This window comes from Heterodontus francisci, unplaced genomic scaffold (genome assembly GCF_036365525.1).
Source record: "Heterodontus francisci isolate sHetFra1 unplaced genomic scaffold, sHetFra1.hap1 HAP1_SCAFFOLD_241, whole genome shotgun sequence".
Classification (NCBI taxonomy): domain Eukaryota; kingdom Metazoa; phylum Chordata; class Chondrichthyes; order Heterodontiformes; family Heterodontidae; genus Heterodontus; species Heterodontus francisci.
In genome coordinates, this window is record NW_027142246.1 from 2575621 (window position 1) to 2592218 (window position 16598).

The following is a 16598-nucleotide window of genomic DNA, read 5'->3' on the forward strand; positions in this document are numbered from 1 at the left end:
TGTTTCTGACTTTCTGTCTTTTCCCTATTTCTGACTTTGTCTTTTCTCTATTTCTCTGACCTTGTCGTTTCTCTATTTCTAACTTTGTCTTTTCTGTTTTTCTGACATTGTCTTTTCTGTGTTTCTGACTTTCTGTCTTTTTCTGACTTTCTGTCTTTTCTGTGTTTCTGACTTTCAATCTTTTTCTGACTTTGTCTATTCTGTGTTTCTGACTTTCTGTCCTTTCTCTATTTCTGACTTTGTCTTTTCTCTATTTCTCTGACTTTGTCTTTTCTCTATTTCTCTGAGTTTGTCTTTTCTCTATTTCTGACTTTCTGTCTTTGTCTGACTTTGTCTTTTCTGTGTTTCTGACATTCTGTCTTTTCTGTGTTTCTGACTTTCTGTCTTTTTCTGACTTTGTCTTTTCTGTTTTCTGACTTTCTGTCTTTTCTGAATTTCTGACTTTCTGCCTTTTTCTTACTTTGTCTTTTCTGTATTTCTGATTTTCTGTCTTTTCCTGACTTTGTCTTTTCTGTGTTTCTGACTTTCTGTCTTTTTCTGTATTTGTCTTTTCTGAATTTCTGACTTTCTGTCTTTTTCTGACTGTCTTTCCTGTGTTTCTGACTTTCAGTCTTTTTCTGACTTTGTCTTTTCTGTGTTTCTGACTTTCAGTCTTTTCTCTATTTTTGTCTTTGGCTTTTCTCTATTTCTCTGACTTTGTCTTTTCTCTATTTCTCTGACTTTGCCTATTATGTGTTTCTGACTTTCTGTCTTTTCTCTAGTTCTGACTTTGTCTTTTCTCTATTTCTCTGACTTAGTCTTTTCTGTGTTTCTGACTTTCTGTCTTTTCTCCATTTCTGACTTTCTGTCTTTTCTCTATTTCTCTGACTTTGTCTTTTCTCTATTTCTCTGACTTTGTCTTTTCTCTATTTCTCTGAGTTTGTGTTTTCTCTATTTCTGGTTTTCTTTCTTTTTCTGACTTTGTCTTTTCTGTGTTTCTGACTTTCTGTCTTTTTCTGACTTTCTGTCTTTTCTGTGTTTCTGACTTTCAATCTTTTTCTGACTTTGTCTATTCTGTGTTTCTGACTTTCTGTCCTTTCTCTATTTCTGACTTTGTCTTTTCTCTATTTCTCTGACTTTGTCTTTTCTCTATTTCTCTGACTTTGTCTTTTTTCTATTCCCCTCACCTTGTCTTTTCTCTATTTCTCTGACTTTGTCTTTTCTGTGTTTCTGACTTTCTGTCTTTTCCCTATTTCTGACTTTGTCTTTTCTCTATTTCTCTGAGTTTGTCTTTTCTCTATTTCTGACTTTCTGTCTTTTTCTGACTTTGTCTTTTCTGTGTTTCTGACTTTCTGTCTTTTCTGTGTTTCTGACTTTCTGTCTTTTTCTGACTGTGTCTTTTCTGTGTTTCTGACTTTCTGTCTTTTAATGACTTTGTCTTTTCTGAATTTCTGACTTTCTGCCTTTTTCTTACTTTGTCTTTTCTGTATTTCTGATTTTCTGTCTTTTTCTGACTTTGTCTTTTCTGTGTTTCTGACTTTCTGTCTTTTTCTGACTTTGTCTTTTCTGAATTTCTGACTTTCTGTCTTTTTCTGACTGTCTTTTCTGTGTTTCTGACTTTCTGTCTTTTTCGGACTTTCAGTCTTTTCTCAATTTCTGACTTTCGGTCTTTTCTGACTTTGTCTTTTCTGTGTTTCTGACTTTCTGTCTTTTCTCTATTTCTGTCTTTGGCTTTTCTCTATTTCTCTGACTTGGTCTTTTCTCTTTTTCTCTGACTTAGTCTTTTCTGTGTTTCTGACTTTCTGTCTTTTCTCTAGTTCTGACTTTGACTTTTCTCTATTTCTCTGACTTTGTCTTTTCTCTATTTCTCTGACTTTGTCTTTTCTCTATTTCTCTGAGTTTGTGTTTTCTCTATTTCTGGTTTTCTGTCTTTTTCTGACTTCGTCATTTCTGTGTTTCTGACTTTCTGTCTTTTCTGTGTTTCTGACTTTCTGTCTTTTCTCTATTTCTCTGCCTTTGTCTTTTCTCTATTTCTCTGACTTTGTCTTTTCTGTGTTTCTGACTTTCTGTCGTTTCTCTAGTTCTGACTTTGTCTTTTCTCTATTTCTGACTTTGTCTTTTCTGTGTTTCTGACTTTCTGTCTTTTCTGTGTGTCTGACTTTCTGTCTTTTCTCTATTTCTGACTTAGTCTTTTCTCTATTTCTCTGACTTTGTCTTTTCTCTATTTCTCTGAGTTTGTCTTTTCTCTATTTCTGACTTTCTGTCTTTTTCTGACTTTGTCTTTTCTGTTTTCTGACTTTCTGTGTTTCTGACTTTCTGTCTTTTCCCTATTTCTGACTTTGTCTTTTCTCTATTTCTCTGACTTTGTCGTTTCTCTATTTCTAACTTTGTCTTTTCTGTTTTTCTGACATTGTCTTTTCTGTGTTTCTGACTTTCTGTCTTTTTCTGACTTTCTGTCTTTTCTGTGTTTCTGACTTTCAATCTTTTTCTGACTTTGTCTATTCTGTGTTTCTGACTTTCTGTCCTTTCTCTATTTCTGACTTTGTCTTTTCTCTATTTCTCTGACTTTGTCTTTTCTCTATTTCTCTGACTTTGTCTTTTCTCTATTTCTGACTTTCTGTCTTTGTCTGACTTTGTCTTTTCTGTGTTTCTGACATTCTGTCTTTTCTGTGTTTCTGACTTTCTGTCTTTTTCTGACTTTGTCTTTTCTGTTTTCTGACTTTCTGTCTTTTCTGAATTTCTGACTTTCTGCCTTTTTCTTACTTTGTCTTTTCTGTATTTCTGATTTTCTGTCTTTTCCTGACTTTGTCTTTTCTGTGTTTCTGACTTTCTGTCTTTTTCTGTATTTGTCTTTTCTGAATTTCTGACTTTCTGTCTTTTTCTGACTGTCTTTCCTGTGTTTCTGACTTTCAGTCTTTTTCTGACTTTGTCTTTTCTGTGTTTCTGACTTTCAGTCTTTTCTCTATTTTTGTCTTTGGCTTTTCTCTATTTCTCTGACTTGTCTTTTCTCTATTTCTCTGACTTTGTCTATTATGTGTTTCTGACTTTCTGTCTTTTCTCTAGTTCTGACTTTGTCTTTTCTCTATTTCTCTGACTTAGTCTTTTCTGTGTTTCTGACTTTCTGTCTTTTCTCCATTTCTGACTTTGACTTTTCTCTATTTCTCTGACTTTGTCTTTTCTCTATTTCTCTGACTTTGTCTTTTCTCTATTTCTCTGAGTTTGTGTTTTCTCTATTTCTGGTTTTCTGTCTTTTTCTGACTTCGTCATTTCTGTGTTTCTGACTTTCTGTCTTTTCTGTGTTTCTGACTTTCTGTCTTTTCTCTATTTCTCTGCCTTTGTCTTTTCTCTATTTCTCTGACTTTGTCTTTTCTGTGTTTCTGACTTTCTGTCGTTTCTCTAGTTCTGACTTTGTCTTTTCTCTATTTCTGACTTTGTCTTTTCTGTGTTTCTGACTTTCTGTCTTTTCTGTGTGTCTGACTTTCTGTCTTTTCTCTATTTCTGACTTAGTCTTTTCTCTATTTCTCTGACTTTGTCTTTTCTCTATTTCTCTGAGTTTGTCTTTTCTCTATTTCTGACTTTCTGTCTTTTTCTGACTTTGTCTTTTCTGTTTTCTGACTTTCTGTGTTTCTGACTTTCTGTCTTTTCCCTATTTCTGACTTTGTCTTTTCTCTATTTCTCTGACTTTGTCGTTTCTCTATTTCTAACTTTGTCTTTTCTGTTTTTCTGACATTGTCTTTTCTGTGTTTCTGACTTTCTGTCTTTTTCTGACTTTCTGTCTTTTCTGTGTTTCTGACTTTCAATCTTTTTCTGACTTTGTCTATTCTGTGTTTCTGACTTTCTGTCCTTTCTCTATTTCTGACTTTGTCTTTTCTCTATTTCTCTGACTTTGTCTTTTCTCTATTTCTCTGACTTTGTCTTTTCTCTATTTCTGACTTTCTGTCTTTGTCTGACTTTGTCTTTTCTGTGTTTCTGACATTCTGTCTTTTCTGTGTTTCTGACTTTCTGTCTTTTTCTGACTTTGTCTTTTCTGTTTTCTGACTTTCTGTCTTTTCTGAATTTCTGACTTTCTGCCTTTTTCTTACTTTGTCTTTTCTGTATTTCTGATTTTCTGTCTTTTCCTGACTTTGTCTTTTCTGTGTTTCTGACTTTCTGTCTTTTTCTGTATTTGTCTTTTCTGAATTTCTGACTTTCTGTCTTTTTCAGACTGTCTTTCCTGTGTTTCTGACTTTCAGTCTTTTTCTGACTTTGTCTTTTCTGTGTTTCTGACTTTCAGTCTTTTCTCTATTTTTGTCTTTGGCTTTTCTCTATTTCTCTGACTTTGTCTTTTCTCTATTTCTCTGACTTTGTCTATTATGTGTTTCTGACTTTCTGTCTTTTCTCTAGTTCTGACTTTGTCTTTTCTCTATTTCTCTGACTTAGTCTTTTCTGTGTTTCTGACTTTCTGTCTTTTCTCCATTTCTGACTTTCTGTCTTTTCTCTATTTCTCTGACTTTGTCTTTTCTCTATTTCTCTGACTTTGTCTTTTCTCTATTTCTCTGAGTTTGTGTTTTCTCTATTTCTGGTTTTCTTTCTTTTTCTGACTTTGTCTTTTCTGTGTTTCTGACTTTCTGTCTTTTTCTGACTTTCTGTCTTTTCTGTGTTTCTGACTTTCAATCTTTTTCTGACTTTGTCTATTCTGTGTTTCTGACTTTCTGTCCTTTCTCTATTTCTGACTTTGTCTTTTCTCTATTTCTCTGACTTTGTCTTTTCTCTATTTCTCTGACTTTGTCTTTTTTCTATTCCCCTCACCTTGTCTTTTCTCTATTTCTCTGACTTTGTCTTTTCTGTGTTTCTGACTTTCTGTCTTTTCCCTATTTCTGACTTTGTCTTTTCTCTATTTCTCTGAGTTTGTCTTTTCTCTATTTCTGACTTTCTGTCTTTTTCTGACTTTGTCTTTTCTGTGTTTCTGACTTTCTGTCTTTTCTGTGTTTCTGACTTTCTGTCTTTTTCTGACTGTGTCTTTTCTGTGTTTCTGACTTTCTGTCTTTTAATGACTTTGTCTTTTCTGAATTTCTGACTTTCTGCCTTTTTCTTACTTTGTCTTTTCTGTATTTCTGATTTTCTGTCTTTTTCTGACTTTGTCTTTTCTGTGTTTCTGACTTTCTGTCTTTTTCTGACTTTGTCTTTTCTGAATTTCTGACTTTCTGTCTTTTTCTGACTGTCTTTTCTGTGTTTCTGACTTTCTGTCTTTTTCGGACTTTCAGTCTTTTCTCAATTTCTGACTTTCGGTCTTTTCTGACTTTGTCTTTTCTGTGTTTCTGACTTTCTGTCTTTTCTCTATTTCTGTCTTTGGCTTTTCTCTATTTCTCTGACTTGGTCTTTTCTCTTTTTCTCTGACTTAGTCTTTTCTGTGTTTCTGACTTTCTGTCTTTTCTCTAGTTCTGACTTTGACTTTTCTCTATTTCTCTGACTTTGTCTTTTCTCTATTTCTCTGACTTTGTCTTTTCTCTATTTCTCTGAGTTTGTGTTTTCTCTATTTCTGGTTTTCTGTCTTTTTCTGACTTCGTCATTTCTGTGTTTCTGACTTTCTGTCTTTTCTGTGTTTCTGACTTTCTGTCTTTTCTCTATTTCTCTGCCTTTGTCTTTTCTCTATTTCTCTGACTTTGTCTTTTCTGTGTTTCTGACTTTCTGTCTTTTCTCTAGTTCTGACTTTGTCTTTTCTCTATTTCTGACTTTGTCTTTTCTGTGTTTCTGACTTTCTGTCTTTTCTGTGTGTCTGACTTTCAGTCTTTTTCTGACTTTGTCTTTTCTCTATTTCTGACTTTGTCTTTTCTGTGTTTCTGACTTTCTGTCTTTTCTGTGTGTCTGACTTTCAGTCTTTTTCTGACTTTGTCTTTTCTCTATTTCTCTGACTTTGTCTTTTCTGTGTTTCTGACTTTCTCTTACTTTGTCTTTTCTCTATTTCTCTGAGTTTGTCTTTACTGTGTTTCTGACTTTCAGTCTTTTCTTTATTTCTGACTGTGTCTTTTCTGTGGTTCTGACGTTCTGTCTTTTTCTGACTTTCTGTCTTTTCCGTGGTTCTGACTTTCTGTCTTTTTCTGACTTTCTGTCTTTTCTGTGTTTCTGACTTTCAGTCTTTTTCTGACTTTGTGTTTTCTGTGTTTCTGACTTTCTGTCTTTTCTCTATTTCTGACTTTGTCTTTTCTCTATTTCTCTGACTTTGTCTTTTCTCTATTTCTCTGAGTTTGTCTTTTCTGTGCTTCTGACTATCTGTCTTCTCTCTATTTCTGACTTTGTCTTTTATCTATTTTTCTGACTTTGTCTTTTCTCTATTTCTCTGACTTTGTCTTTTCTGTGTTTCTGACTATCTGTCTTTTCTCTATTTCTGACTTTCTCCTTTCTCTATTTCTCTGACTTTGTCTTTTCTCTATTTCTCTTAGTTTGTCTTTTCTCTATTTCTGACTTTCTGTCTTTTTCTGACTTTGTCTTTTCTGTGTTTCTGACTTTCTGTCGTTTCTGAATTTCTGACTTTCTGCCTTTTTCTGACTTTTTCTTTTCTGAATTTCTGACTTTCTGTCTTTTTCTGACTTTGTATTTTCTGTGTTTCTGACTTTCTGTCCTTTTCTGACTTTCTGTCTTTTCTGTGTTTCTGACTTTCAATCTTTTTCTGACTTTGTCTATTCTGTGTTTCTGACTTTCTGTCCTTTCTCTATTTCTGACTTTGTCTTTTCTCTATTTCTTTGACTTTGTCTTTTCTCTATTTCTCTGAGTTTGTCCTTTCTCTAGTTCTGACTTTCTGTCTTTTTCTGACTTTCTGTCTTTTCTGTGTTTCTGACTTTCAATCTTTTTCTGACTTTGTCTATTCTGTGTTTCTGACTTTCTGTTCTTTCTCTATTTCTGACATTGTCTTTTCTCTATTTCTCTGACTTTGTCTTTTCTCTATTTCTCTGACTTTGTCTTTTCTCTATTTCTGACTTTCTGTCTTTTTCTGACTTTGTCTTTTCTGTGTTTCTGACATTCTGTCTTTTCTGTGTTTCTGACTTTCTGTCTTTTTCTGACTTTGTCTTTTCTGTTTTCTGACTTTCTGTCTTTTCTGAATTTCTGACTTTCTGCCTTTTTCTTACTTTGTCTTTTCTGTATTTCTGATTTTCTGTCTTTTCCTGACTTTGTCTTTTCTGTGTTTCTGACTTTCTGTCTTTTTCTGAATTTGTCTTTTCTGAATTTCTGACTTTCTGTCTTTTTCTGACTGTCTTTCCTGTGTTTCTGACTTTCAGTCTTTTTCTGACTTTGTCTTTTCTGTGTTTCTGACTTTCTGTCTTTTCTCTATTTTTGTCTTTGGCTTTTCTCTATTTCTCTGACTTTGTCTTTTCTCTATTTCTCTGACTTTGTCTATTATGTGTTTCTGACTTTCTGTCTTTTCTCTAGTTCTGACTTTGTCTTTTCTCTATTTCTCTGACTTAGTCTTTTCTGTGTTTCTGACTTTCTGTCTTTTCTCCATTTCTGACTTTCTGTCTTTTCTCTATTTCTCTGACTTTGTCTTTTCTCTATTTCTCTGAGTTTGTGTTTTCTCTATTTCTGGTTTTCTTTCTTTTTCTGACTTTGTCTTTTCTGTGTTTCTGACTTTCTGTCTTTTTCTGACTTTCTGTCTTTTCTGTGTTTCTGACTTTCAATCTTTTTCTGACTTTGTCTATTCTGTGTTTCTGACTTTCTGTCCTTTCTCTATTTCTGACTTTGTCTTTTCTCTATTTCTCTGACTTTGTCTTTTCTCTATTTCTCTGACTTTGTCTTTTCTGTGTTTCTGACTATCTGTCTTTTCTCTATTTCTGACTTTCTCCTTTCTCTATTTCTCTGACTTTGTCTTTTCTCTATTTCTCTTAGTTTGTCTTTTCTCTATTTCTGACTTTCTGTCTTTTTCTGACTTTGTCTTTTCTGTGTTTCTGTCTTTCTGTCGTTTCTGAATTTCTGACTTTCTGCCTTTTTCTGACTTTGTCTTTTCTGAATTTCTGACTTTCTGTCTTTTTCTGACTTTGTATTTTCTGTGTTTCTGACTTTCTGTCCTTTTCTGACTTTCTGTCTTTTCTGTGTTTCTGACTTTCAATCTTTTTCTGACTTTGTCTATTCTGTGTTTCTGACTTTCTGTCCTTTCTCTATTTCTGACTTTGTCTTTTCTCTATTTCTTTGACTTTGTCTTTTCTCTATTTCTCTGAGTTTGTCTTTTCTCTATTTATCTGACTTTGTCTTTTCTCTATTTCTCTGAGTTCGTCTTTTCTCTATTTCTGACTTTCTGTCTTTTTCTGACTTTGTCTTTTCTGAATTTCTGACTTTCTGTCTTTTTCTGACTTTGTCTTTTCTGACTTTCTGTCTTTTCTGTGTTTCTGACTTTCAATCTTTTTCTGACTTTGTCTATTCTGTGTTTCTGACTTTCCGTCCTTTCTCTATTTCTGACTTTGTCTTTTCTCTATTTCTCTGACTTTGTCTTTTCTCTATTTCTCTGACTTTGTCTTTTCTGTGTTTCTGACTTTCTGTCTTTTCTCTATTTTTGTCTTTGGCTTTTCTCTATTTCTCTGACTTTGTCTTTTCTCTATTTCTCTGACTTTGTCTATTATGTGTTTCTGACTTTCTGTCTTTACTCTAGTTCTGACTTTGTCTTTTCTCTATTTCTCTGACTTAGTCTTTTCTGTGTTTCTGACTTTCTGTCTTTTCTCCATTTCTGACTTTCTGTCTTTTCTCTATTTCTCTGACTTTGTCTTTTCTCTATTTCTCTGACTTTGTCTTTTCTCTATTTCTCTGAGTTTGTGTTTTCTCTATTTCTGGTTTTCTTTCTTTTTCTGACTTTGTCTTTTCTGTGTTTCTGACTTTCTGTCTTTTTCTGACTTTCTGTCTTTTCTGTGTTTCTGACTTTCAATCTTTTTCTGACTTTGTCTATTCTGTGTTTCTGACTTTCTGTCCTTTCTCTATTTCTGACTTTGTCTTTTCTCTATTTCTCTGACTTTGTCTTTTCTCTATTTCTCTGACTTTGTCTTTTTTCTATTCCCCTCACCTTGTCTTTTCTCTATTTCTCTGACTTTGTCTTTTCTGTGTTTCTGACTTTCTGTCTTTTCCCTATTTCTGACTTTGTCTTTTCTCTATTTCTCTGAGTTTGTCTTTTCTCTATTTCTGACTTTCTGTCTTTTTCTGACTTTGTCTTTTCTGTGTTTCTGACTTTCTGTCTTTTCTGTGTTTCTGACTTTCTGTCTTTTTCTGACTGTGTCTTTTCTGTGTTTCTGACTTTCTGTCTTTTAATGACTTTGTCTTTTCTGAATTTCTGACTTTCTGCCTTTTTCTTACTTTGTCTTTTCTGTATTTCTGATTTTCTGTCTTTTTCTGACTTTGTCTTTTCTGTGTTTCTGACTTTCTGTCTTTTTCTGACTTTGTCTTTTCTGAATTTCTGACTTTCTGTCTTTTTCTGACTGTCTTTTCTGTGTTTCTGACTTTCTGTCTTTTTCGGACTTTCAGTCTTTTCTCAATTTCTGACTTTCGGTCTTTTCTGACTTTGTCTTTTCTGTGTTTCTGACTTTCTGTCTTTTCTCTATTTCTGTCTTTGGCTTTTCTCTATTTCTCTGACTTGGTCTTTTCTCTTTTTCTCTGACTTAGTCTTTTCTGTGTTTCTGACTTTCTGTCTTTTCTCTAGTTCTGACTTTGACTTTTCTCTATTTCTCTGACTTTGTCTTTTCTCTATTTCTCTGACTTTGTCTTTTCTCTATTTCTCTGAGTTTGTGTTTTCTCTATTTCTGGTTTTCTGTCTTTTTCTGACTTCGTCATTTCTGTGTTTCTGACTTTCTGTCTTTTCTGTGTTTCTGACTTTCTGTCTTTTCTCTATTTCTCTGCCTTTGTCTTTTCTCTATTTCTCTGACTTTGTCTTTTCTGTGTTTCTGACTTTCTGTCTTTTCTCTAGTTCTGACTTTGTCTTTTCTGTGTTTCTGACTTTCTGTCTTTTCTGTGTGTCTGACTTTCAGTCTTTTTCTGACTTTGTCTTTTCTCTATTTCTGACTTTGTCTTTTCTGTGTTTCTGACTTTCTGTCTTTTCTGTGTGTCTGACTTTCAGTCTTTTTCTGACTTTGTCTTTTCTCTATTTCTCTGACTTTGTCTTTTCTGTGTTTCTGACTTTCTCTTACTTTGTCTTTTCTCTATTTCTCTGAGTTTGTCTTTACTGTGTTTCTGACTTTCAGTCTTTTCTTTATTTCTGACTGTGTCTTTTCTGTGGTTCTGACGTTCTGTCTTTTTCTGACTTTCTGTCTTTTCCGTGGTTCTGACTTTCTGTCTTTTTCTGACTTTCTGTCTTTTCTGTGTTTCTGACTTTCAGTCTTTTTCTGACTTTGTGTTTTCTGTGTTTCTGACTTTCTGTCTTTTCTCTATTTCTGACTTTGTCTTTTCTCTATTTCTCTGACTTTGTCTTTTCTCTATTTCTCTGAGTTTGTCTTTTCTGTGCTTCTGACTATCTGTCTTCTCTCTATTTCTGACTTTGTCTTTTATCTATTTTTCTGACTTTGTCTTTTCTCTATTTCTCTGACTTTGTCTTTTCTGTGTTTCTGACTTTCTCCTTTCTGTATTTCTGACTTTCTCCTTTCTCTATTTCTCTGACTTTGTCTTTTCTCTATTTCTCTTAGTTTGTCTTTTCTCTATTTCTGACTTTCTGTCTTTTTCTGACTTTGTCTTTTCTGTGTTTCTGACTTTCTGTCGTTTCTGAATTTCTGACTTTCTGCCTTTTTCTGACTTTTTCTTTTCTGAATTTCTGACTTTCTGTCTTTTTCTGACTTTGTATTTTCTGTGTTTCTGACTTTCTGTCCTTTTCTGACTTTCTGTCTTTTCTGTGTTTCTGACTTTCAATCTTTTTCTGACTTTGTCTATTCTGTGTTTCTGACTTTCTGTCCTTTCTCTATTTCTGACTTTGTCTTTTCTCTATTTCTCTGACTTTGTCTTTTCTCTATTTCTCTGAGTTTGTCCTTTCTCTAGTTCTGACTTTCTGTCTTTTTCTGACTTTCTGTCTTTTCTGTGTTTCTGACTTTCAATCTTTTTCTGACTTTGTCTATTCTGTGTTTCTGACTTTCTGTCCTTTCTCTATTTCTGACTTTGTCTTTTCTCTATTTCTCTGACTTTGTCTTTTCTCTATTTCTCTGACTTTGTCTTTTCTCTATTTCTGACTTTCTGTCTTTTTCTGACTTTGTCTTTTCTGTGTTTCTGACATTCTGTCTTTTCTGTGTTTCTGACTTTCTGTCTTTTTCTGACTTTGTCTTTTCTGTTTTCTGACTTTCTGTCTTTTCTGAATTTCTGACTTTCTGCCTTTTTCTTACTTTGTCTTTTCTGTATTTCTGATTTTCTGTCTTTTCCTGACTTTGTCTTTTCTGTGTTTCTGACTTTCTGTCTTTTTCTGAATTTGTCTTTTCTGAATTTCTGACTTTCTGTCTTTTTCTGACTGTCTTTCCTGTGTTTCTGACTTTCAGTCTTTTTCTGACTTTGTCTTTTCTGTGTTTCTGACTTTCTGTCTTTTCTCTATTTTTGTCTTTGGCTTTTCTCTATTTCTCTGACTTTGTCTTTTCTCTATTTCTCTGACTTTGTCTATTATGTGTTTCTGACTTTCTGTCTTTTCTCTAGTTCTGACTTTGTCTTTTCTCTATTTCTCTGACTTAGTCTTTTCTGTGTTTCTGACTTTCTGTCTTTTCTCCATTTCTGACTTTCTGTCTTTTCTCTATTTCTCTGACTTTGTCTTTTCTCTATTTTTCTGACTTTGTCTTTTCTCTATTTCTCTGAGTTTGTGTTTTCTCTATTTCTGGTTTTCTTTCTTTTTCTGACTTTGTCTTTTCTGTGTTTCTGACTTTCTGTCTTTTTCTGACTTTCTGTCTTTTCTGTGTTTCTGACTTTCAATCTTTTTCTGACTTTGTCTATTCTGTGTTTCTGACTTTCTGTCCTTTCTCTATTTCTGACTTTGTCTTTTCTCTATTTCTCTGACTTTGTCTTTTCTCTATTTCTCTGACTTTGTCTTTTCTGTGTTTCTGACTATCTGTCTTTTCTCTATTTCTGACTTTCTCCTTTCTCTATTTCTCTGACTTTGTCTTTTCTCTATTTCTCTTAGTTTGTCTTTTCTCTATTTCTGACTTTCTGTCTTTTTCTGACTTTGTCTTTTCTGTGTTTCTGTCTTTCTGTCGTTTCTGAATTTCTGACTTTCTGCCTTTTTCTGACTTTGTCTTTTCTGAATTTCTGACTTTCTGTCTTTTTCTGACTTTGTATTTTCTGTGTTTCTGACTTTCTGTCCTTTTCTGACTTTCTGTCTTTTCTGTGTTTCTGACTTTCAATCTTTTTCTGACTTTGTCTATTCTGTGTTTCTGACTTTCTGTCCTTTCTCTATTTCTGACTTTGTCTTTTCTCTATTTCTTTGACTTTGTCTTTTCTCTATTTCTCTGAGTTTGTCTTTTCTCTATTTATCTGACTTTGTCTTTTCTCTATTTCTCTGAGTTCGTCTTTTCTCTATTTCTGACTTTCTGTCTTTTTCTGACTTTGTCTTTTCTGAATTTCTGACTTTCTGTCTTTTTCTGACTTTGTCTTTTCTGACTTTCTGTCTTTTCTGTGTTTCTGACTTTCAATCTTTTTCTGACTTTGTCTATTCTGTGTTTCTGACTTTCCGTCCTTTCTCTATTTCTGACTTTGTCTTTTCTCTATTTCTCTGACTTTGTCTTTTCTCTATTTCTCTGACTTTGTCTTTTCTGTGTTTCTGACTTTCTGTCTTTTCTCTATTTTTGTCTTTGGCTTTTCTCTATTTCTCTGACTTTGTCTTTTCTCTATTTATCTGACTTTGTCTATTATGTGTTTCTGACTTTCTGTCTTTACTCTAGTTCTGACTTTGTCTTTTCTCTATTTCTCTGACTTAGTCTTTTCTGTGTTTCTGACTTTCTGTCTTTTCTCCATTTCTGACTTTCTGTCTTTTTTCTATTTCTCTGACTTTGTCTTTTCTCTATTTCTCTGACTTTGTCTTTTCTCTATTTCTCTGAGTTTGTGTTTTCTCTATTTCTGGTTTTCTTTCTTTTTCTGACTTTGTCTTTTCTGTGTTTCTGACTTTCTGTCTTTTTCTGACTTTCTGTCTTTTCTATGTTTCTGACTTTCAATCTTTTTCTGACTTTGTCTATTCTGTGTTTCTGACTTTCTGTCCTTTCTCTATTTCTGACTTTGTCTTTTCTCTATTTCTCTGACTTTGTCTTTTCTCTATTTCTCTGACTTTGTCTTTTTTCTATTCCCCTCACCTTGTCTTTTCTCTATTTCTCTGACTTTGTCTTTTCTGTGTTTCTGACTTTCTGTCTTTTCCCTATTTCTGACTTTGTCTTTTCTCTATTTCTCTGAGTTTGTCTTTTCTCTATTTCTGACTTTCTGTCTTTTTCTGACTTTGTCTTTTCTGTGTTTCTGACTTTCTGTCTTTTCTGTGTTTCTGACTTTCTGTCTTTTTCTGACTGTGTCTTTTCTGTGTTTCTGACTTTCTGTCTTTTAATGACTTTGTCTTTTCTGAATTTCTGACTTTCTGCCTTTTTCTTACTTTGTCTTTTCTGTATTTCTGATTTTCTGTCTTTTTCTGACATTGTCTTTTCTGTGTTTCTGACTTTCTGTCTTTTTCTGACTTTGTCTTTTCTGAATTTCTGACTTTCTGTCTTTTTCTGACTGTCTTTTCTGTGTTTCTGACTTTCTGTCTTTTTCGGACTTTCAGTCTTTTCTCAATTTCTGACTTTCGGTCTTTTTCTGACTTTGTCTTTTCTGTGTTTCTGACTTTCTGTCTTTTCTCTATTTCTGTCTTTGGCTTTTCTCTATTTCTCTGACTTTGTCTTTTCTCTTTTTCTCTGACTTAGTCTTTTCTGTGTTTCTGACTTTCTGTCTTTTCTCTAGTTCTGACTTTGACTTTTCTCTATTTCTCTGACTTTGTCTTTTCTCTATTTCTCTGACTTTGTCTTTTCTCTATTTCTCTGAGTTTGTGTTTTCTCTATTTCTGGTTTTCTGTCTTTTTCTGACTTCGTCATTTCTGTGTTTCTGACTTTCTGTCTTTTCTGTGTTTCTGACTTTCTGTCTTTTCTCTATTTCTCTGACTTTGTCTTTTCTCTATTTCTCTGACTTTGTCTTTTCTGTGTTTCTGACTTTCTGTCTTTTCTCTAGTTCTGACTTTGTCTTTTCTCTATTTCTGACTTTGTCTTTTCTGTGTTTCTGACTTTCTGTCTTTTCTGTGTGTCTGACTTTCAGTCTTTTTCTGACTTTGTCTTTTCTCTATTTCTGACTTTGTCTTTTCTGTGTTTCTGACTTTCTGTCTTTTCTGTGTGTCTGACTTTCAGTCTTTTTCTGACTTTGTCTTTTCTCTATTTCTCTGACTTTGTCTTTTCTGTGTTTCTGACTTTCTCTTACTTTGTCTTTTCTCTATTTCTCTGAGTTTGTCTTTACTGTGTTTCTGACTTTCAGTCTTTTCTTTATTTCTGACTGTGTCTTTTCTGTGGTTCTGACGTTCTGTCTTTTTCTGACTTTCTGTCTTTTCCGTGGTTCTGACTTTCTGTCTTTTTCTGACTTTGTGTTTTCTGTGTTTCTGACTTTCTGTCTTTTCTCTATTTCTGACTTTGGCTTTTCTCTATTTCTCTGACTTTGTCTTTTCTCTATTTCTCTGAGTTTGTCTTTTCTGTGCTTCTGACTATCTGTCTTCTCTCTATTCCTGACTTTGTCTTTTATCTATTTTTCTGACTTTGTCTTTTCTCTATTTCTCTGACTTTGTCTTTTCTGTGTTTCTGACTTTCTCCTTTCTGTATTTCTGACTTTCTCCTTTCTCTATTTCTCTGACTTTGTCTTTTCTCTATTTCTCTTAGTTTGTCTTTTCTCTATTTCTGACTTTCTGTCTTTTTCTGACTTTGTCTTTTCTGTGTTTCTGACTTTCTGTCGTTTCTGAATTTCTGACTTTCTGCCTTTTTCTGACTTTGTCTTTTCTGAATTTCTGACTTTCTGTCTTTTTCTGACTTTGTATTTTCTGTGTTTCTGACTTTCTGTCCTTTTCTGACTTTCTGTCTTTTCTGTGTTTCTGACTTTCAATCTTTTTCTGACTTTGTCTATTCTGTGTTTCTGACTTTCTGTCCTTTCTCTATTTCTGACTTTGTCTTTTCTCTATTTCTTTGACTTTGTCTTTTCTCTATTTCTCTGAGTTTGTCTTTTCTCTATTTCTCTGACTTTGTCTTTTCTCTATTTCTCTGAGTTCGTCTTTTCTCTATTTCTCAGAGTTTGTCTTTTCTGTGCTTCTGACTATCTGTCTTCTCTCTATTTCTGACTTTGTCATTTATCTATTTTTCTGACTTTGTCTTTTCTCTATTTCTCTGACTTTGTCTTTTCTGTGTTTCTGACTATCTGTCTTTTCTCTATTTCTGACTTTCTCCTTTCTCTATTTCTCTGACTTTGTCTTTTCTCTATTTCTCTTAGTTTGTCTTTTCTCTATTTCTGACTTTCTGTCTTTTTCTGACTTTGTCTTTTCTGTGTTTCTGTCTTTCTGTCGTTTCTGAATTTCTGACTTTCTGCCTTTTTCTGACTTTGTCTTTTCTGAATTTCTGACTTTCTGTCTTTTTCTGACTTTGTATTTTCTGTGTTTCTGACTTTCTGTCCTTTTCTGACTTTCTGTCTTTTCTGTGTTTCTGACTTTCAATCTTTTTCTGACTTTGTCTATTCTGTGTTTCTGACTTTCTGTCCTTTCTCTATTTCTGACTTTGTCTTTTCTCTATTTCTTTGACTTTGTCTTTTCTCTATTTCTCTGAGTTTGTCTTTTCTCTATTTATCTGACTTTGTCTTTTCTCTATTTCTCTGAGTTCGTCTTTTCTCTATTTCTGACTTTCTGTCTTTTTCTGACTTTGTCTTTTCTGAATTTCTGACTTTCTGTCTTTTTCTGACTTTGTCTTTTCTGACTTTCTGTCTTTTCTGTGTTTCTGACTTTCAATCTTTTTCTGACTTTGTCTATTCTGTGTTTCTGACTTTCCGTCCTTTCTCTATTTCTGACTTTGTCTTTTCTCTATTTCTCTGACTTTGTCTTTTCTCTATTTCTCTGACTTTGTCTTTTCTGTGTTTCTGACTTACTGTCTTTTCTCTAGTTCTGACTTTGTCTTTTCTCTATTTCTCTGACTTTGTCTTTTCTCTATTTCTCTGAGTTTGTCCTTTCTCTAGTTCTGACTTTCTGTCTTTTTCTGACTTTCTGTCTTTTCTGTGTTTCTGACTTTCAATCTTTTTCTGACTTTGTCTATTCTGTGTTTCTGACTTTCCGTCCTTTCTCTATTTCTGACTTTCTGTCTTTTCTCTATTTCTCTGACTTTGTCTTTTCTCTATTTCTCTGACTTTGTCTTTTCTGTGTTTCTGACTTACTGTCTTTTCTCTAGTTCTGACTTTGTCTTTTCTCTATTTCTCTGACTTTGTCTTTTCTCTATTTCTCTGAGTTTGTCCTTTCTCTAGTTCAGACTTTCTGTCTTTTTCTGACTTTGTCTTTTCTGTGTTTCTGACTTTATGTATTTTCTGTGTTTCTGACTTTGTGTCTTTTTCTGACTTTGTCTTTTCTTTATTTCTGACTTTGTCTTTTCTCTATTTCTGAGTTTCTGTCTTTTTCTGACTTTGTCTTTTGT